A 23721-nucleotide genomic window follows, 5' to 3' on the forward strand; every position below is an offset into this window, starting at 1 on the left:
GCATCTATTCCAGCAGAAGGGTTATCCACGTAGACGTACAGACCCCTGATTTGAATATAAACAAAAATGATTTGCAGTGCTGATCGATATCCTTGGAGCTCTGCATCTTCAGAGATGAATTCAACTCAAGGGCAGCCGAATCAATCAATCATGCATTCAATTTACATTGTTAAGTAGAAGCAAGCAGTCACGTTCGATTGGTATTTCAAGATCCGATAGCAGACATTTGCAGGCAATCAAGTTCAGTTTTAACATTTCTGCTACTCCAAACTTAATTAGTTCAAATGATTGAGAGAAATGTTGAATTTGAGGTGTGGAACACAAGAAGGTAGATATGACTGTGCGACATTATCTACGTTTTCATTTATTTATTGTTATATTTAAAACATCACATTAAAAAATGCTTAAAGGGCCATGAAACACCCTTGTTTCAGAAGGTTGTTTTCACACCTCTACTTTAGAAAAAGTCAGGAACGTGGGCGTGCCCAGTAGTGATGGGTGGTTCATGAACGATTCATTCATTTTGAACGAATCTTCAATATGACTCGGTAACTACGAGTCCTCTCAGGGAGTGATTTGTTCATCTGCGCGTGTGCACATTTGTGCAGGTAGTATCGTTAATTTCAAAGCTGCGTCCCAAATCGCATACTTATGCACTATTCTACGCCATTTTGTAGTATAAATAGTGTAAGAAGTGCGTTCACACTGAAAACTCTAAAAATAATAAGAGCACTTTAATTACCCGGATGATGCACTCATTCAGCCGGTAAAATGAAGTGTGGAATGATGGACACTTCACGCACTCAACGACCGCAGGTTTGCTTACGTAGCGGAAGGGGCGGAGCTATCGGACGCACATGTTGGATAACTTTATTTATTTTGGATGGTGAAAGCAAAATTCTCCTACGAGAGTGATTATAGCGCCTCCCGATGGTGAATGCGCCAATACTCACGATAGGTATTATTTGATAATTCGGTCGTTTATTTCACTAATTTGGCAACCGTCAAACATCCGTTTAGTAAAAAAACATTAGTGTGCCATTTGGGACAACACTACATAGATGTACTATCCTGTTGAGTGTGTAAGTGCATAAGTACATAGTGCATGAGTGCATAGTGTATAGTGTGCCATTTGGGACGCAGTCCAAGTCTTGCAGAAGCCAATCATATGCGTTTATAGCCGGAAAAAGAATTGATCCGCTCACCTCTCGAGTCCTCTATCGGGTCTGAGTCACTCGTTCATCACGGGCCGATCATATGCGTTTAGAGCCGGAAAAAGAATTGAACCGCTCATCTCTCGACTCCTCGGGTTTGAGTCATTCTGTCACGTAAACAACGAACGATCACGGCTCCTATTGGCTCACACTGTGCATTGATTAAGATTATATGTGACTGTCAGTGTAACGTGAATGAACCCCTGACATTTGAAGACATGAAGAGGTGAGCTGAGCAAAGAAACAAAAATGCCTTCATAGACAAAAGAGCAGGTAAACAATGAATTATTATTTTTCTCCTTCTTATAGTATTCTAGTTATGACATATTTGTTGTGCAATCAACCTTTTGGGCTAGTTGTAGATGTGTTTGGAAGCAATTCGTAACATTTTAATAATATTTTTGCAAACTGTACCAAATAAACGAAATGACTCGAAAAAAGATTCGTTCATCTTAATGAACGAAACTCAAAGATCCGAGTCAGTAAAATGATCCGAACTTCCCATCACTAGTGCCCAGCTCTGTTTAGGGGGGAGTGTCGGAGGAGGCTAAAAGGCATTTTAGCCGCTGATTTTCACACAGGCAAAACAAGCACAGACGCAGAGGAGAAAGATTATCCAGATAATCCAATTATTTGCCAAATTATTAAATGGTGGACTTTAACTGCAGTTTGGCTCTTTCATTCAGGAATTTCATTCATGCCATTCGTAAAAACGAGATTTTTGATTCGAGGAATTGCTGGAAGCGTGTATGTTTTATGCAATGTTTGTTACCGCATGACGAATGAGAGAAAAAAAACCCTCCGCATTTCTCTGTAACTTAGATGCACTCGGTAGGTAGCGTCAGAAAGCCGTGTGGGTTATTCCTGTCACAAAATGCGGCTAAAATCCTCCACGACGGTAATTTGGTTGTGGTGCTTACAGGTTTACACTCGGGAGAGCAGTGTATTTTTCAGTCCATAATATTGTAGTGATATTAACGTACGGGCGAGGCAGTGTTGCAGTAGGTAGTGCTGTCGCCTCACAGCAAGAAGGTCGCTGGGTCGAACCTTGGCTCAGTTGGCGTTTCTGTGTGGAGTTTGCATGTTCTCCCTGCCTTCGCGTGGATTTCCTCCGGGTGCTCCGGTTTCCCCACAGTCAAAAGACATGCGGTACAGGTGAATTGGGTAGGCTAAATTGTCCGTAGTGTATGAGTGTGTGTGTGAATGTGTGTGTGGATGTTTCCCAGAGATGGGTTGCAGCTGGAACTGCACTTGCAACTTGCTGGATAAGTTGGCGGTTCATTCCGCTGTGGCGACTAAGCCGACAAGATTATGAATGAATGAATGAATGAATGAATTAACGTACGGTAAACTATTGTAACTTAGAAATCATTTGTCTGTCTTTAAACACTGAAAGAGTACTGTTGACGATATAAACTTTGCCATCTGAATAAACAACAAAGACCACTAGTCGCTACCTTACCAAATCTGTAGAGACAGGACAATCAACACCAACTGGATCCGCGTCTATTAAAAGGGGACGAGCGGCATATCTGGACTTCACCGTTTCCAGATAAGAAAAGGTAACAATGGGGTAAACAATGTTCCTTAGACACGTATTTCTATGGCGCGTCTCGTGCAATGTAATCCACACTTAAGTCCAGCTGAGCTCTCATAGAGGGGAAATGAAAACAAAAAATTCACTGCAGCAAATTATAAAAACAGCACTGACGACCCGGATCTCCAAACAATTCTTGTTCTCCGGCTTGGCAACACAACGCGGCGTCTCTCTGCCGTCTGAACACTGTAACTCTTGTGAGATCCTATGTTGATGACTGGGTGAGACGCGTCGGGAGAGCAGTACGAGAATTGAAGAATGGCGGACTTTGTCCTTTATCAGGAGTTCGTTCACATTTAGACACATCGCCGTGCTGCTGTGTTTGCCTAAATCCTCTAGATTACCAACAGGGCTAAAGGTTAAAATAGACAGGTCAAGAGACCTGCTGCACAGAGTCTGCATTCAGACCCGGAGATTGAGGGAAAAGTCCTCATTTATAGAGTTTATATGAACACGATTATATTTATAATGATATAACTTGTGGTTATGTGTGTATATGAAATTACAAATGACAAATGTAGCAGGGCATTAAATTACTGTTTATTTCTTTGCATTTTAACTTTGTTTACTATAAAATCATGGCTCTCCTCATGGTTTGGGTCTCATTTTGTGAACCAACTGAAAACTTCGCTCCCCTCCTTCTATTCTGCTCTGTTGGCCACGCCCACTCCTACCCTTTACTCGTGGAGCTCCACGCACATTATCATGCATCTTTTGAAAAAATTCTGAGGTGGACCTAAAAACGAAAGTAGGGGGTGTCGTGGCCCTTTAAAAACTGTGTGTAGATTCTTTAAAATATAGACTTTTCAATGGAATAACTTGTTGTTTTTATTGACCTTACTCCTTATCCGGGTGCAGCTATTCGTATTTTTGTGGCTTGAGGCTTTCGCTTTCATACAGTTTCATTCATTTTTAATGTTAAAAACAGCCTATTATGCCGCTTGATGTTGCAAACTGATATTTTTATATTATATTATTCTTATTATTATGTATGGTCATGAACACACTTGTTTGTAAAGAGAGTAGTTTGACTGTTTTCTGCCATTTATTATTCTTAGTCATTTCTCCCAAAGGCAACTGAATCGGAAGATCTAAAACAATAATAAAATCAAGTGCACTTCCGCATTATAGAGTAAGGTCAATAAGTGAACAGTTTTTCTTGTGCATTTATGATTTTAAGATGTAGCCTAAAAGCAATGATTGTTAACTAACTGTGCCAAATAAAAGAGCAAGAGTGTAACACATGCAGGCGGAATCCAGGTTTATACAACCGCCACTCCAAATTTCCAAAAGCTCATGGCCGAGGGATTATTCACTCAACAACACAACATTAAAGCGGTTTTAACCCGGCTGCGCCTTAAGAGGATATTGCTTAGGTTTCCCTATTGAATCAAAGGCACGTCTTATGTTGCCATCAGATAGAAGGCCATGTTTTTGCTTTGATAATGCAGGTATGTCAAACTGACGTGCGCACTTTCATCTAGAAATGTAATTGATAGAGCTACTGCTAATCTGCAGAATGCCTCCAAAACATTCCCTGACTGACAATGACATGATGTGTATGATATATGCCAATGCATTAATAACGGTGTTCATTTTGACGGCAAATTTTGATTCAGTTTTAGTCTTCTGACTATAGATTTAGTTGACTTAAATATTAATTCATTCAATTTCTTTTCGGCTTAGTCCCTTTAATAATCTAGGGTCACCACAGCAGAATGAACCACCAACTTATCCTGCATATGTTTTACGCAGGGGATGCCCTTCCAGCTGCAACCCATCGCTGGGAAACACCCATACACTCATTCACACACATACACTATGGTCAATTTTAGCATAGCTAATTCACTCATAGCGCATATCTTTGAACTTGTGGGGGAAACTGGAGCATCTGGAGGAAACCCATGCGAACACGGGGAGAACGTACAAACTCGAGGCTCGAACCAGGCGACATGACTAAAATATATTTGATTTAATTTAATTGTAATTTAATTAAAATATTGTATACATTTATTTATGTATACAAATATATTCATTTATGCCATTCATTTTAGTTTAATCTGACAGACGCCCCTATGGCGTAATCGCATCCCGCGTCGACTGTGGATCAGATACTTTTCAAATGTGTGCGTGTGTGTGTGCACGTCATCACACACCAAGATTAATTCTGATTGGATATTTACCTAAATACATCCCTCAATCACAGTCTCCTTTTTATCAATCAATGAAAATGTCAGTATATTTTTATTATAGTCGTCATCATTATCAGTTAATTGTCGTCAAGTTTTCGTTAGTGGAAATTTTTCCTTTACGAAAATTATAACAAAAAATGTTTTCAACGAAATTAACACTGATTTGTAAGCCGTTTATCAAATGTTCAGAAAACCATACACTCTATGGCAGACTCATCCACCTTGTATTTCACCTAATAATAGGCTTATAAATCGAATGTGTTTGGCCTTCTTCCAATTAAATTTTAGCTGTAAAAATAGCTTATTAGCTTGCTTTATATTACAAACTGGTGTTCCTTACAACACTATCTGCTTGTTAAGTGTGACCCCACGCAAAGCAGCTTCTGGGTCCAAGCGATATATACAACTACATGGAGAGGCTCAACAAATAATAATAATAAACGTTTAATAATAAACGATCACAATATATATATATATATACACCTATACATACACCCCTACACCTGTCTTGATGGAAATTACTAGAGCATGAAAACAACCCAGCAAGCTTTTTTTGTTTTTAAAAGATGTCTAATAGACGTGTAATCATAGTCGTCTTAGCTAAAACCAGGCTAAATTTGGGCTGTCAGTGAAAATCTAATAGACGTCTAAGAATAGGCCAAAACTAAACTAGTTGTCAAATAAAAAGAAGTGAATGACTATATGTATGAAGTCTGTTTAATCTGTCGACTAGTCTAGTTTAGGGCTATTCTTAGATGTCTATTAGAATTTCTCTGACAGCCCAAGTTTAGCCTTGTTTTAGCCGAGCTGTCTACGTTTAGATGTCTAGTAGATGTCTAATAAACACAAAATTGTTTGCTGGGAATGTACTGCATCAATGGAAAAAAAGGCAGCTACAGTGCATGCTTAACCGGTAGGTACATGTAACATTTTTCCTCCCAAACCCCACCCTTCAGAGACATGTCAACCTACCCAATGTCAGTAATCTGAAAAATCAAAGTGATTGACAGGCAGAAAGCTCTTCCCATTGGTAATAAAGAAAGCATGGCCAGTCTCCTGACTCTTTTTCGCCGATTTATAACACACAGGTGTTATTTTTCACAACATCAGTGACAGGTAGAAGGCACGTTTTACTTTTGGTGTCCACAGAAATAGCTTACAGTGCCTTGAAGAGTATATCTCTTGGGTTACATTTAATTAAATTAAAAAGTTGTTTTACACTACAATATTTAAAAACATTCAATTACCCCTACACCTGTCTTGACGGAAATTACTAGAGCATGAAAACAACCCAGCAAGCTTTTTTTGTTGTTTTTAAAAGATGTCTAATAGATGTCTATACAACGCTGTCCTAGCTAAAACAAGACTAAATTTGTTAGTGAAAATTTAATAGATGTCTAAGAATAGGCCAAAACTAGACTAGTCATCAAATAAACAGAAATGAATGACTACACATATAAAGTCTGTCTAATCTGTCCATCTGACAACTAGTCTAGTTTTGGGATATTCTTAGATGTCTATTAGATTTTCTCTGACAGCCCAAGTTTAGCCTTGTCTTAGCCTAGCTGTCTAAGTTTAGATGTCTAGCGGACGTCTAATAAACACAAAATTGTTTGCTGGGAATGTACAGCATCAATAAAAAAAAGGGCAGCTACAGCTTAACCGGTAGATACATGTAACCTTTTTTCCTCCCAAACCCCGCCCTTCAAAGACATCTTAACCTACCCAATGTCAGTAATCTGAAAAATCAAAGTGATTGACAGGCAGAAAGCTCTTCCCATTGGCAACAAAAAAGCATGGCCAGTCTCCTGACTCCTTTTCGCTGATTTATAACACACAGGTGTTATTTTTCACAACATCAGTGACAGGTAGAAGAAGGCACGTTTTACTTTTGATGTCCACAGAAATAGCTTACAGTACCTTGAAGAGTATATCTCTTGGGTTACATTTCATTAAATTAAAAGGTTGTGTTAGTATACACTATTTAAAAACATACAATTACCCCTACACCTGTCTTGACGGAAATTACTAGAGCATGAAAACAACCCAGCAAGCATTTTTTGTTTTTAAAAGATGTCTAATAGACGTGTAATCATAGTCGTCTTAGCTAAAACCAGGCTAAATTTGGGCTGTCAGTGAAAATCTAATAGATGTCTAAGAATAGGCCAAAACTAGACAAGTCGTCAAATAAGCAGTAGTGAATGACTATACGGATAAAGTCTGTCTAATCTGTCGACTAGTTTTGGGATATTCTTAGATGTCTATTAGATTTTCTCTGACAGCCAAGTTTAGCCTTGTTTTGGCCGAGCTGTCTACGTTTAGATGTCTAGTAGACGTCTAATAAACACAAAATTGTTTGCTGGGAATGTACTGCATCAATGAAAAAAAAGGCTGCTACAGCTACTTAACCGGTAGGTACATGTAACCTTTTTTCCTCCCAAACCCCGCCCTTCAGAGACATGTCAACCTTCCCAATGTCAGTAATCTGAAAAATCAAAGTGATTGACAGGCAGAAAGCTCTTCCCATTGGTAATAAAGAAAGCATGGCCAGTCTCCTGACTCCTTTTCGCTGATTTATATCACACAGGTGTTATTTTTCCCAACATCAGTGACAGGTAGAAGGCACGTTTTACTTTTGGTGTCCACAGAAATAGTTTACAGTACCTTGAAGAGTATATCTCTTGGGTTACATTTAATTAAATTAAAAAGTTGTTTTAGTTTATGCCATTTAATAACATTCATTTACCCCGACACCTGTCTTGACGGAATTTACTAGAGCATGAAAACAACCCAGCAAGCTTTTTTTTTATTTTAAAATGTCTAACAGACGTCTAAGTATGGTCGTCTTAGCTAAAACAAGACTAAAATTGTAAGTGAAAGTCTTATAGACGTCTATACGGAATAGGCCAAAACTAGACCAGTCATCAAATAAACAGAAAATGAATGACTACACAAAGTCTGTGTAATCTGTCTATTTGTCGACTAGTCTAGTTTTGGGCTATTCTTGGATGTCTATTATTTTCTCTGACAGCCAAGTTTAGCCTTGTTTTGGCCAAGCTGTCTACGTTTAGATGTCTAGTGGACGTCTAATAAACACAAAATTGTTTGCTGGTAATGTGCTGCATCAATGAAAAAAATATTTAAAGGCAGCTACAGAGCATGCTTAACCAGTGGGGGTACATGTAACTCCCAGTCAAACTGGAAACACTTGCATATTATGAATGGAAATTATTCGCGCCAAAGCCAGAACACACAAGCGTTTATCATGAGGTAATGAGCACCAGCGCGCGCACACGAACTTTTCGCACGAAACGATTAAAACACCCATTTAATCTCCTTATGGAGAACAATTTAATGAAACGGAACACATTTTATCAAGGATGAACTATTATAAGGCTATCCCAAATACATGCGCCTTGAAACGCCAATAACGCTCTCGACGCGACGCGTCCAAAAACGCGTGTGTACAGAGCAACAATTAATAGATTGCGCAGAAACACACAGCACGTGTGGACAGCTCAAATGTACTGCTTGTCAGGCTGCATTCACTAGCATGTCATTTTTTCTTGCAAGAACCCCGAAAATGGTGAAAGTCTCAGCAGTTGCTTTGTATGCGGTGACAGTTCTGCTTAATTTTGACTGCGCTAAACGCGTCTGTTGTCATAATACAGTGGACTCACATTCATTCATACAGCATTGCGATTTAATGTGATCTCATCAGACAGCAAAATGCAATAATAAGAGAACTTACCTATATTATAAAACACCCCTTCCTTTGCTTGTCCCTCCATCCATTGAGATAGAAAATAAAAACGGGGTTTTATTTCCTTGTAATTGCGAAGTTCCACGCTAATCAAGCTGTAAATCAGAAATTAAGTGACGGTCCGCTGTAGCCTTTAAGTCATTATTACACACATAAAACCCTCCTGTTTCTTTTCTTTCACCTACCATCCGATATCGACTATCGCTTTCTCCTTTGCAAAAAAAATCCACTCCGCGATTCGTAGCGATAAAACACTAAACTAAATGAATCATTGGTGCGTAGCTATAACGCTGCGACGAGAACCCGCTTCAAATAACTTCATCGCCCTTTTAATGCATCCTCCGAGTCCTCTGTCCTCCTCTCTGAGCATCACTTTCCCTTGTTAGTTCGAATGCATAATTCACGCTCGGTTCACAGCGTAGAGTTGCCCGGCTCGCAAAAGAGTTGTTCAATTGAGTCGGTTCGTTGGTTCATTTATAAGTATTGGCCAGAGATTACTACCATTTGATGATATCTGATATACTATAGCGTTGTGGTAGATAAGTTAAAGCCATAAATCTTTAAGTAAGGACATATATTAAGTTAAAACAGAAAATTGACAAAATAAAGCTGTATATAATGTGTCAAAAGTTAGCTTTATTGTCAATTCTGCTGTACAGACATACTGAGAATTGAAGTTATGTTACTTTCAGACAAACATAAATTAAAAGATACTACAGGATTAATTAAAACATACAAAACAATACACATAATTCCAGTAAGGTTTAAGAGAATAATACAAAAAATATAGCTAGCCTATTTTGTACATATAATATTAGGCCTAATATAGAAACAAAAAGCTAACATTCAAAATGTTAAAACAGATATTTAGCAGTATTTGTCTATGTCTCTGAATGAATTACTGAATGAATGATTGAGAAACTGGAAAGACACGTTTTAAAATGGCGACTCGAAAGAATCGAATCATTTAATCGAACATTCTGTACGAACCGACTCATTGAAGTGAATCAGATATCCCACCGCTAAAGAGCTTGCTGTATTGTCTCATTCGTGTCAGCTTGATTCGCCTGCCATTTCTCAGCGATGTCAAGCGCAGGATGTTTTCAGCGGCCGTTCATCAGGCCAGACAGAGCAGGAGACTGGAATAATAGCTTTATGTGCTCAGGGGGTGCGGATGTCACGAACTGACGGAGGGGAGTCGGTCTTCTTCCTCAAGAGAGGGCTTTCTTTGTTATATACTGTATATGAGCTTCAGTCTAGAGTTGAGATCCCTGTACGCTTATTTTGAATCAATCAATACACTAATACTAAAATCAAATCACACATTATTAAAATTTATGCATTAGCTATCTGTTATAATTTTCTTGTTACATTATCTATTTATCTTTTGATTGATTACAGTACAAGTAATGTTTATTGATAAGGTTAATGATTATTCAAGATAGAATTTGTCAATACGCGCGCGCGCGCGCGCACACACACACAGCATAAATGAGTACTGCCCCTTTTGAAAATTAATAACTATTTGAACCATGAATTATTGGTCAGTGATTATAGAGGATATATTTTGACGTCATTAAAATAAGAATTTGATAATCTAATATCTTTAAATGTAGGAAGATAATACATTTACTTTTTTATTTGTTTGTTAATTTTTTTACAACATTTCAGGTAAATTATATATTTTTTTGTTCTATTGATTTTTTCTCTTTGATGAATTAATTATTTATTTTTATTTAACATTTATTGCAGTGTATTTTTGGAGTAGCGTCTGTCTGCGAATTGCAAGATGAGCATAACATGAAGGAGGCGTTAATTGTAGTTGAGGCGTAACATGACGTTATGGAGACCCACATGTCAAAACTATGTTTTCAGCAAGATGTCACTGTACTAATCAGTTATTAACAATTACACCTACCCAGGGATTAATTTGGGCCAGAACAAGCCGGATCCGGCACCTCTAAAATCGGATCCGGCACCTCATTTGACCAATCTCCCTCCTCACCCGCCCTCTGTTCACTTTCGTCCGCGACTAACAACCCCTGTCCCGGCTCTTAACTTACATCCGCAAAGACCTCTCAGCTAATCCAGAGTTGTCGCGGATAAAAGTGAAAATAAAATCAAACCAGGTTTAGGGAAGGTGTAGAGTTTAAGAATTGATGGTTGGGTTTAGGGTTGGGGAAGGTGTAGACGTTAATAACTGTGATGGTTGGGTTTAGGGTTGGGGAAGGTGTAGACGTTAATAACTGTGATGGTTGGGTTTAGGGTTGGGGAAGGTGTAGACGTTAATAACTGTGATGGTTGGGTTTAGGTTTAGGGAAGGTGTAGAAGTTAATAACTGTGATGGTTGGGTTTAGGTTTAGGGAAGGTGTAGACATTAATAACTGTGATGGTTGGGTTTAGGGTTGGGGAAGGTGTAGACGTTAATAACTGTGATGGTTGGGTTTAGGGTTGGGGAAGGTGTAGACGTTAATAACTGTGATGGTTGGGTTTAGGTTTAGGGAAGGTGTAGAGATTAATAACTGTGATGGTTGGGTTTAGGGTTGGGGAAGGTGTAGACGTTAATAACTGTGATGGTTGAGTTTGGGGTTAGGGAAGGTGTAGACGTTAATAACTGATGTACAGAGCCATCTAGCCGACAACATAGTTTTAACATGGCTCCATAACTTCAAATTACGCCCCTAAGGCACCTTCATGTAACAGCCCTGTCTTGCCTTTCGCAAAAAGGCCCTACTCGGCTTTCATACTTGACACACTCGCCATTTTACTGTTACTGTATTTGCAACCACAAGGGGTCACACAGAGTAGGCTAACGGTCATGACGAAATGGATTAAGTTAGTTAGTTGCATGATGGAGTAGCTAAATTAATGAATATAATAATATACTAAATGAATTGGTTGTGGATAAATTTGGAGACATCGCATGAAAACATTTAGTGAAAATGTTCTTGACAAAAATATCTATATTGTTATCTCAATAACTCAATTATCTCAATAACTGCAAGATACGCCACAGTCACACTAGAGTTTGAGCTTGTGAAATTCTGTTGTATGGCGCTGCGAAAACTGGCAGGATTAAACAAGACGATTAGACATGAAAAAGCGATCGATTAGACCATATTTTACATTTTCATACAGGGAGGTCATGTTTTGATTTTGGATTGGTCTCACGCAGTCACATGATGCAATTTCGCAGGTCAGAGTTTTACAGCAATTTAGAGTGATTTTAATACATTAAATTAGTCATATAGTGTAACTTCACAGTAGATAGTAACATCCACTACTGTGATTTCACAGTATTATCTTGTAGAATTAACTATATTTTACTGTGAAGCAGGCTTTTCTCAGCTAGTCATTCTGACGTTTACCCTGACTTTGAAACCATTGGTTTTATGAATCAAATGCTTTTGTTCCCGTTTATTACATTTTTGGCTAAGCACAACGTGATGATCCCATATTTCCATGTTAACCTTATAAAATTAAATAAATGTGATAAAAATTAATTTACTTTGACATTCATGTCATTTCAAAACAGGATGATTTTTCTTGCAAATAATTTTTGAAGATTTTTGGCTGCAATAACATTCAGTTATTTCTAAATATCAAAAAAAGTTCCAACACTACAAATGTTAATTTGTATTAATGTCCAGTGGTGGAAAAAGTACTGAAAAATTATACTCAAGTAAATGTACCATTACTTGCCTAAAAATGTAGTGCAAGTAGATCAAAAGTATCTGTTGTAAATATTACTCAAAGTATGACTAAAAAGTAGCCCTTTCATTAGTAGTGATTAGTGAGTATTACGCTGTGAAAAGCTGATGCGTTTACATGTAATTTGTGGATGTGTGTAAACATAACATTCTGTAGTGCATTTAATTATTGTCCAGCAGGCACACAACGTCATAGGACGTTAATATTAGGTTGGATTTAGGTTGTGATGTCAAGTGATCAAAATTCAATGTCTAGCCAGCGTCTAAGGATAACGTTATTTTGATGTCCAATAATGACGTCAAATTACGTTGATATTTAGGTTGTGTTGGAAGTGACCAAAAATTAAATGTCAAGCGAACATCTTAAACCAACATCATATTGACACTTGTCAGGTACTGACATTTATTCATCAGGTATGGTATGGCAATCAAAATCCAACATCTGATAGATGTCATAGTGGTAACGTTCACACAACTTCAAGCTGTGATATCATTGGACGTTAATATTTGGTTGGACATTGACGTTGACATTGACGTTGGTCTGACATTGAGTTCTGACGTCAACCCGATTTTCATTTCATTTCAATTTAGGACATCTTTTTGGACACTTTTAATGCTTCTAAACAGTTTGCTGCATTTATTAATCGCCCATGTCTTGAGGTTGTTCATTATGATGTGATTTACCTTCTATGTGGGATTCGATAGGAATCACAGGACTGATTTTACTAATCCCCACAGACAAGAAAAAAATAATACAGATACTGCACTAAATACTGCACAATTTTTTAAAACTACTTAGTAACTTACAATTTCTGAGAAAAAGTACTGAATAAGAGTAATTTGTAATTAGTTACTTTACACCACTGTTAGGGTGCTTTCACACCTACAATTTTGTTTCGGAACCGGTCTCGATTGCCCAGTTAGCGCGGTTCGTTTGGCATATGTGAACAGGGCAATCGCGCTCTGTTCCGCGCCAAAGTAATTGCTCCGAGATCGCTTGAATGAGGTGGTCTCGGCTCGATTGAAACAAACCCTGGAGCGGTTCGATTGCAGTGAGAAAGTGATCTGATCCGAGCGCGATTATATCACAGTGTTTTATGGATATGTAATAGGCTTACGGCTATATGAAGAGAGAATTATGAGTAGGGCGGGAAGTTTCGCGAGTCTCCGGATGCCCGCAAACGAGTGATGATCTCCCGGTAATTTTGTTGCTCGCGTCTCCCTCCCGGTCCTCAAATAGGCATCCTCGCGTTTACTCGCACGTGACTTGTTTTAGCTCTTTTGGTCTGTTTAGAAACTTTGCAGTGTGAAAGCGAACCGCTCCAAGAGCAAAGAGCAACAATGTAACAATTGTAATCTCTGTTTCGGAACAACTGAATCGATTCAAAGGTGTGAAAGCACCCTTAATGTCTATGTTGAATAAAATAGTTTGAATTAAAATGCAAATATAGCTCTTTTTACAGTAATTTGCTGTAATCATGCTTCCTGCATTAATTTAACAATAAAACTCTGAATACAACACATTACTGTGCCTTTTTACAGTTAAATGCTAATGTAATACTAATGTAATTTACTGTGAAAAATTACAGTGACATATTGTGAAAATCTGGAATTTTTTAACAGTGTATTAAATGCAACGACAACAAAAAAATTCTAGAAGCATAAAATATTAATAGTTAGCAGTTAAAGCATGTGCTTAGTTACCATTAATACTTTCTGTCACGGTTAAAGCACTTCTACAACACTAAAGATCATCATAGTCCATAAATCTGCAACCATTAAACTACCATCTTTCTCATGTAATAAACGATGTGCCCAGGATAAAGCCTTGAGAGGATGTCTGCATGTGCCTGGTAAACCGAGTAAAACTATCCAGTTGCATAAGCTCAGTCCTGATGCATAAACCACAATGAAATTATTCATATCAGTGTATGATGTCAACAGTGCATAGAGTACTCGCTGTGTCAGTGGTACAGTGGAGCGCGTGGGCATCAAGCCCAAGAGGTGGTTTGAACCCCCGAGGAGGGTTAAACGCGCACACACACAAAGCCTCAACATAAGCTTATGTAATATAAATATCTTGCAAAATAAATATTAGAAGAATACAGAGCACACCCTACAGCGAGCGCGCCTTTTATTATGCATAATAAAGTGTATAGACTGTTGGAACAAGTATATGTTGAAGAAAGAGCTGCTGTTGTGATCGGGCTGTTAGTGTGATCTAGTGACCCTGTTTGGAAATGATGAATGGCTTGTCATTTTTAGGTTAATTGCATCTATATTATGCTTTGTTAATATCCCTGTCAGTAAGGATATTCTCTGCTCGGTTGGAGGAAATGAGAATTCAATAATTGCGAGCACCTTATGCACAGTTTTGGCTTTTCTGTCATAAATGATACAGTTCACGTTTTGTTTCAGTGCTCCAGCTTGTCAACTTCAGCCTCATCTGTGGTGCATTTTGTGGATTATCCATGGAAGCTAAGTAAAAAGTGATAAAATGTTATTTAACTGACTGTACATTACCTTCAATTTAGAGTAAATATACACTTACCGGCCACTCTATTAGGTACACCTTACTAGTACCAGGTTGGACCCCCTTTTGCCTTCAGAACCGCCTTAATCCTTCGTGGCATAGATTCAACAAGCTACTGGAAAATATTCCTGAGATTTTGGTCCATATTGACTTTATAGCATCTTGCAGTTGCCTCAGATTTGTTGGCTGCACATGCATGATGCGAATCTCCCGTTCCACCACATCCCAAAGGTGCTCTATTGGATTGAGCTCTGGTGACTGTGGAGGCCGTTTGAGTACAGTGAACTCATTAGCCCCTTTCACACAGTGATACCGGTAAATATCCGGAAAATTTCCAGAACGACTTTACCGGTATATTCAAAAAAGCGCTGTTCACACAGGCGAGGACGTTACGGAAATTTTCCGGAAAAGAGCATTCACACATCCATTCCAAAATAGCGGTAAATTCTGACATCATTCACCACAAATGAGCTTTAAACGGCTGCGCTTGTATTTGTAAACATTTGACTAAATTACAAACTCTGTGGATGATCAATATTGTAAACAACTTTCGCAGGATCACTTTCGCATTTCGAGATGTTCATAATATGTGCGTGTGCAGGCGCTCACAGGCTGTTTCATGGGCACACGCAATGCTTGAAGGTAAACAAACAACGGCTTATCATAAGCATCTCATCGATGATTATTTACACAGTTGGCATTAAGAAGAACATACAAACGTGATTTGACTAACTTCTAGCAGCTAAATGTGTCTGGGAAAATATTCAAAGGCTTTTATTCTCATAAACCGCACGGACGTAAATGCGTCTGACTGTTCTGATTGGCTAAAGCAGACGTCTTACGTCAGCACGTTCTAGACGTGCACACGCTTATTCCGGAAATCTTCCTTCTGCATTCACACAGCGCAGCATTCCGGCAAATTGCCGGTAATGTTACAACTTCTCTTTCCGGAAAATAGCCAGAACGAATTTACCGGTATTTTCAAAAAGGACCTGTTCACACATACAACCTTTCCGGAAAATTGCCGGTAATTTTCCGGAAAGGTCTGTATGTGTGAAAGGGGCTATTGTCATCTTCAAGAAACCGGTATGAGATGATTCGCACTTTGACATGGCACGTTATCCTGCTAGAAGTAGCCATCAGTAGATAAGTACACTGTGCTCATAAAGGGATGGACATGGTCAGCAACAATACTCAGGTCGGCTGACATGATGCTCAATTGGTGCTAATGAGCCCAAAGTGTGCCAAGAAAATATTCCCCACACCATTACACCACCCCACCAACCTGAACGTAGCTTTTATGTTGCTCACGTCAAATTCTGAACCGACCATTCGAATGTTGCAGCAGAAATCGAGACTCAGTCAGGCAACGTTTTTAACTTTCTAATGTCCAATTTTGGTGAGCCTGTATGAATTGTAGCCTCAGTTTGCTGTTCTAAGCTGACAGGAGTGGCACCCGGTGTGGTCTTCTGCTGCTGTAGCTTATCTGCCTCAAGCTTGGACATGTTTTGCGTTCAGAGATGCTCTTCTGCATATTTCGGTTGTATCGAATGGAGTTACTGTTGCCTTTCTATCAGCTGGAACCAGTCTGGCCATTCTCCTCTGACCTCTGGCCTCAACAAGGCATTTTCGCCTTCAGAACTGCTGCTCACTGGATTTTTTTCTCTTTTTCAGACTATTCTCTGTAAACCCTAGAGATGGTTGTGTGTGAAAATCCCAGTAGATCAGCAGTTTCTGAAATACTCAGACCAGCCCACCTGGCACTAACAACCATGCCACGTTCAAAGTCACTTAAATCACCTTTTTTTCCCCCCATTCTGATGTTCGGTTTGAACTGCAGCAGATCGTCTCGACCATGTCTACATGCCTAAATGCATTGAGTTGCTGCCATGTGATTGGCTGACTAGAAATTTGTGTTAATGAGCAGTTGGACAGATGTACCTAATAAAGTGGCCGTATAGTTTGTATAAAATATGATGTCATCAATTTGAAAACAATATATTTTTGATATGTTTGTATTTTCAAAACAAAAATAAAGGTTATGTTTTCAAGGTCAGGTGTGTGTGTTTAATTAATACTATTAATATTTCACTGAACATGCAAAGGGTGACGCAGTGGCGCAGTAGGTAGTGCTGTCGCCTCACAAGAAGGTCAATGGGTTGCTAGTTCAAACCTCAGCTCAGTTGGTATTTCTGTGTGGAGTTTGCATGTTCTCCCTGCATTCGCGTGGGTTTCCTCCGGGTGCTCCGGTTTGCCCCACAGTCCAAAGACATGCGGTACAGGTGAATTGGGTAGGCTAAATTGTGTGTGTGTGTGGCTGTTTCCCAGAGATGGGTTGCAGCTGGAAGGGCATTCGCTGCGTGAAAACATGCTGGACAAGTTGGTGGTTCATTCCGCTGTGGCGATCCCTGATTAATAAAGTGACTAAGCTGACAAGAAAATGAATGAATGAAATGAAATTAATTTTTGTTTTGTTTTGTTTTTTGCAGTTCACTTTTTGTTTCTGTAGTCCAACTTGTCAACTTCTGGCACATCTGTGGTGTGATTTTGAGGATTATTAAATGGAAGTTAAAAATAAAATTAAAAAAATAAATTAGTTAGGGGAAAATATATATACATATATACATACAGTGGTGTGAAAAAGTGTTACATTACTGATTTTTTTTCACATGTTTGTCACACTTTAATATTTTAGATCAGTGTTCCTCAACCAGCGGGATCAATTGGTACCGGGCCGCACAAGAAATCATTAGTTATTTCTGTTTGATTTATTATCTGAGTGTGAATAATCATTTATTTAGAATAATAACTGTTCTCTTGCTTGCATCTCGGTCACTTAAGTGCCCAAATTTAACCCACAAGCAGCAAAATAAGTAAGAAACAGAAGTCTTTGCAAAGTTTCTTAGCAAAGGGGAAAAGGCCCAGTGAATGACCCATGAACTGCCAAGGAATGCATCCACAACCTAACTGTCAACAAATCAGGTGAATCCAGCATGTCTGAGCAAGAAGATCAACTGCTTAAGATCGCAAATGATGGCGGTCTTTTAGGGTCCGTTTGCATATCGCGTCCTTAATACAGTTTGCACAAGTTCGTTGCTTCCAACAGATGTGAGCGGCTTGCGCTCATGCCTTCCAGACACACACAGTTGAATGACTCCCGCGAGCGCACCGCGAGTCACGTGACAAGAATTGACAGATCAGCTTCAGCATGTATGGAATATACACATTTCGGTAACACTAATTACCCCAGACATACACAGAACATGGAAACACCGCAGTGCTTTGTAATTTTCTCCATAAATAAGAGTTACAGCAAAGTTTTGTCAGCTTGTCATCCTCTGAGAAAACAGTTGATGGTCAGCAACCTACAACCAATATCCTGAAAGAGAATGTCCGGTTTTCTGTTAGTGACCTCAAGCTGAAGTGAACTTGAGTTCTGCAGCAGGATATCGATTCAAAGAACCCAAGCGGGAGTCATTCAACTGTGTGTGTCTGGAAGGCATGAGCGCAAGCCGCTCACCTCTATTGGAAACAACGAACTTGTGCAAACTGTATTAAGGACGCGATATGCAAACGGACCCTAAAAGACCGCCATCATTTGCGATCTTAAGCAGTTGATCTTCTTGCTCAGACATGCTGGATTCACCTGATTTGTTGACAATTAGGTTGTGGATGCATTCCTTGGCAGTTCATGGGTCATTCTCTGGGCCTTTTCCCCTTTGCTAAGAAACTTTGCAAAGACTTCTGTTTCTTACTTATTTTGCTGCTTGTGGGTTAAATTTGGGCACTTAAGTGACCGAGATGCAAGCAAGAGAACAGTTATTATTCAAAATAAACGATTATTCACACTCAGATAATAAATCAAACAGAAATAACTAATGATTTCTTGTGCTGCCCGGTACCAATTGATCCCGCTGGTTGAGGAACACTGATCTAAAATATTAAAGTGTGACAAACATGTGAAAAAAAATCAGTAACGTAACACTTTTTCACACCACTGTATGTATATATGTATATATATTTTCCCCTAACTAATTTATTTTTTTATCTTATTTTTAACTTCTATTTAATAATCCTCAAAATCACACAAGTATGAATGGCTGAAAGAAAAATGAAGACTTTAGGGTGGCCTAGTCAAAGTCCTGATCTGAATCCTATTGAGATGTTGTGGCATGACCTTAAAAAGGCGATTCGTGGTTGAAAACACTCCAATGTGGCTTAATTACAACAATTACAAGTTATCGAAAACACTTTATTGCAGTTGTTGCTGCTGAGTTTGACCCGACCAGTTATTAGGATTAGGGGGCAAACACTTTCACACAGGGCTATGTAGTTTTGTGTTTTGATTTCTCTTAATAACAAAAAATCTTCATTTCAAAACTGCATGATGTGTTTATTTGTGCTTTTTTTGACTAATATTTAACATTAAAATGAAACAAACATAAGAAATCAGCAAGGAGATGAACACTTTCCCACACACTTCTCTCTCTCTTAAAAGAAAAGGTGCAGAATTCACACAGTTCACCTTTAAATAGGCTATTACAGGGTTTCCATTAATAAAGGTTGGTGTGGCTGACAGAAATTCACTGTTGGTTTATGAGATGGAGGCCATGTTGTGTTCTCCACAGGAATCACTGCTCCTTTGAGACAGGTCCATCTGTAGCGTTCTCCACACAGGTAAGCATATTCCCAAAACACATAAATGATTTAATGTATGCATTTCAGGAGCTCTCATACGTCATACAAGCCCTTAGAAAAATAAATGTAGCTTCGGCTGCTCTCTGTCTCTCCCTGTTCCTCATTCACTCTAATTTATTGATTACACTCAAGTGAAGGTGACGTCACCATCTGCATATCTCTTTTTTTTTCTTCTTGTTCCTTTGTCCCCTACCATATGTTTAGTTGTCAAGTTACTATCAAGGTACTGCTAAACATATGATGATTTTCATTTCACCCTAATATTGTTTAAAACCTGTTTAATATTGCTTGTGGAACTCAAGATAACACATTCTCATACTCTGTTAAAATAGTTGGGTTAAAAATACCCCAACATATAACCCAACTATAGGTTATTATAGCACCTTCCCAACTATGGGTTATTTTAACCCAATGCATTGGGTTATTTTAATTAAATGTTATTTTTTTGACTCTGGTATTACTATTACTACTATTCATTTTATAATTATGGCTGTGCAAATAAATAAATGTCTCCACTGTGTCCTAAAGGTGAGAATGACTGCCAGATATCCCAAATATGTGTATCATTTTTTCTTCAAAAAAAAAAAAAAAAAACTGTTGAGATGAACACGTGAGGTAGAGAAAGCGTTTTATCCATTATAGATTGTCTATGAAGCGCGCGTTTGTATCATCAATATAAGAGTGCTGGTGAAAAGCATATAAAAAACAAGACATGGAGAGGTAATATGATAAAAAAAATATATAAATATTATTGCGCTAGAGCTTAAATTTTATACCACAAAAACAAAATTATGCACACATATTAATACAGCTGTCCTGTGTCAGTTATATCAGCTGACTGTTGAAATGACTGGTTGAGTTATAATATAAATAACTAAACAAAGGTTATAAACAACCCAACAAAGCACCAAATATTTAACCCAACTGGTTGAGTTATAATATAAATAACTAAACAAAGGTTATAAACAACCCAACAAAGCACCAAATATTTAACCCAACTGGTTGAGTTATAATATAAATAACTAAATAAAGGTTATAAACAACCCAACAAAGCACCAAATATTTAACCCAACTGGTTGAGTTATAATATAAATAACTAAATAAAGGTTATAAACAACCCAACAAAGTACCAAATATTTAACCCAACTGGTTGAGTTATAATATAAATAACTAAATAAAGGTTATAAACAACCCAACAAAGCACCAAATATTTAACCCAACTGGTTGAGTTATAATATAAATAACTAAATAAAGGTTATAAACAACCCAACAAAGTACCAAATATTTAACCCAACTGGTTGAGTTATAATATAAATAACTAAATAAAGGTTATAAACAACCCAACAAAGCACCAAATATTTAACCCAACTGGTTGAGTTATAATATAAATAACTAAAAAAAGGTTATAAACAACCCAACAAAGTACCAAATATTTAACCCAACTGGTTGAGTTATAATATAAATAACTAAATAAAGGTTATAAACAACCCAACAAAGCACCAAATATTTAACCCAACTGGTTGAGTTATAATATAAATAACTAAATAAAGGTTATAAACAACCCAACAAAGTACCAAATATTTAACCCAACTGTTTGAGTTATTAATAAATAACCTAATAAAGATTAAAAATAACCCAACAAAGCACCAAATATTTAACCCAACTGGTTGAGTTATAATATAAATAACTAAAAAAAGGTTATAAACAACCCAACAAAGCACCAAATATTTAACCCAACTGGTTGAGTTATAATATAAATAACTAAATAAAGGTTATAAACAACCCAACAAAGCACCAAATATTTAACCCAACTGGTTGAGTTATAATATAAATAACTAAAAAAAGGTTATAAACAACCCAACAAAGCACCAAATATTTAACCCAACTGGTTGAGTTATAATATAAATAACTAAAAAAAGGTTATAAACAACCCAACAAAGTACCAAATATTTAACCCAACTGGTTGAGTTATAATATAAATAACTAAATAAAGGTTATAAACAACCCAACAAAGCACCAAATATTTAACCCAACTGGTTGAGTTATAATATAAATAACTAAATAAAGGTTATAAACAACCCAACAAAGCACCAAATATTTAACCCAACTGGTTGAGTTATAATATAAATAACTAAATAAAGGTTATAAACAACCCAACAAAGTACCAAATATTTAACCCAACTGGTTGAGTTATAATATAAATAACTAAATAAAGGTTATAAACAACCCAACAAAGCACCAAATATTTAACCCAACTGGTTGAGTTATAATATAAATAACTAAATAAAGGTTATAAACAACCCAACAAAGCACCAAATATTTAACCCAACTGGTTGAGTTATAATATAAATAACTAAATAAAGGTTATAAACAACCCAACAAAGTACCAAATATTTAACCCAACTGGTTGAGTTATAATATAAATAACTAAATAAAGGTTATAAACAACCCAACAAAGCACCAAATATTTAACCCAACTGGTTGAGTTATAATATAAATAACTAAAAAAAGGTTATAAACAACCCAACAAAGTACCAAATATTTAACCCAACTGGTTGAGTTATAATATAAATAACTAAATAAAGGTTATAAACAACCCAACAAAGCACCAAATATTTAACCCAACTGGTTGAGTTATTAATAAATAACCTAATAAAGATTAAAAATAACCCAACAAAGCACCAAATATGTTTAACTCAACCATTGGGTTAATTAAATAACTCAACATTTTTTAGTGTGTACATTTTTCGGAATAATGTTGAATGGTGTTGATTTTTGACTAAATACTTAGACGCTGTGGTTTTTAGTGGGTTTAAAGCTATCTAAACTGGCCAGAGATTATTATGTATTTGTGAAAAATTGCTTTGTTTTTGGAATAAGGGGAGAACCATTGTACACTCTCAGAAATAAAGGTACATGAGCTGTCACTGGGGTGGTACCTTTTCAAAAGGTACTCATTTGTACTTGAAGGGTCCATATTGGTACTTCAAAAGTATATATTAGTACCTACAAATTTAAAAATTTGTAGGTACCAGTATGTACCCTTCAGGTATTAATATGGCCCTTTTAGGTACAAATGTGTACCTTTTGAAAAGGTACCACCCCAGTGACAGCTCACATACCTTTTAAGAGTTCACACTTAGCTGATGATTGATTATAAAGCGTGGCATGCTCTTCCGGGAGAGAGCCCTGAGCTCATAAGATCCTCGAGCCCGGGGCTCCCTCCCTTCTGCAAGGCGAGAGGGGAGTTTGAGCTGAGGTAGATCTCGAGAACTCCCCTGCTGTAGTAGCTAATGAACAGATAGTGATTGCCCTTAATAGATAGCTACTATGGTGCTGATTTGTATTAGTCAATTAACTAAGGTTGCATGTTTTTTGACGGTGGGAGGAAACCTGAGAACCCCGGGAAAACCCACATGAGCACGGGGAGAATGTACAAACTCCACACAGAAACATCAGCTGGCTTGGAAAGGACTAGAACCATTGACCTTCTTGCTGTGAGGCAACAGTGCTAACCACTGGGCCCCCGTGCCACCCAACTAGGGAAGGAGAAGGAGTAGGGGTGGAAGGGGGGATTCTTCAAAACGAAGATGGCTGTCATATGGAACTTAGTGTATTAATAGTGGCTTAGGAATCGTCTGATTGGTGAATCATAAATTGAATAATGAGGGGTCGGCTGCAAGCAATCATAAGCACGTGATCCCCTCGAAATTAGTTTATACATAGTGTAGGGATTGAAAAATGTCCACAAATGTGCACTGCATGTTGAGCTGTCTTTTTTCCACTAGTCATTGGAAAAGCCTCTACCAAAGCAGCTTGTAGAAATCACATTACAGGGACTTTCCCCTGGGCTCACCTGCAGGGTTAAGTACCCTGCTAGAGGGAATAATGGTTACTCATGGGTTATGGGTTTTTCATATGAGGACTAATGCAAGATAATGATGATATAAAGACTACACCTTTTTTTTAAATGTCAACTGAGCAATTGTTGTCTGATAAATCATCAGTACTGTA

General features: G+C 37.8%; 1 protein-coding gene across 2 annotated transcripts in view; it reads right to left on the reverse strand.

The window, feature by feature from the left end:
- Positions 1–9173, reverse strand: part of flrt1a (fibronectin leucine rich transmembrane protein 1a) — a 104541-nt gene extending 95368 nt beyond the window's left edge. The window contains exons 1-2 of one of the 2 annotated variants that reach the window (XM_087254524.1): positions 9135–9173; positions 8755–8964 (exon numbers count right to left, since the gene is read on the reverse strand). The gene's annotated coding sequence lies outside the window, so the exon portion shown is untranslated. Of the gene's footprint in view, positions 1–8754 lie in introns of both variants that reach the window. The other variant, XM_087254523.1, reaches the window with a different exon arrangement.
- Between the last annotated feature and the right edge of the window lie 14548 nt (positions 9174–23721).

This window comes from Danio rerio, chromosome 5, assembly GCF_052040795.2.
Source record: "Danio rerio strain M-AB ecotype USA chromosome 5, GRCz13ab, whole genome shotgun sequence".
Lineage (NCBI taxonomy): Eukaryota > Metazoa > Chordata > Actinopteri > Cypriniformes > Danionidae > Danio > Danio rerio.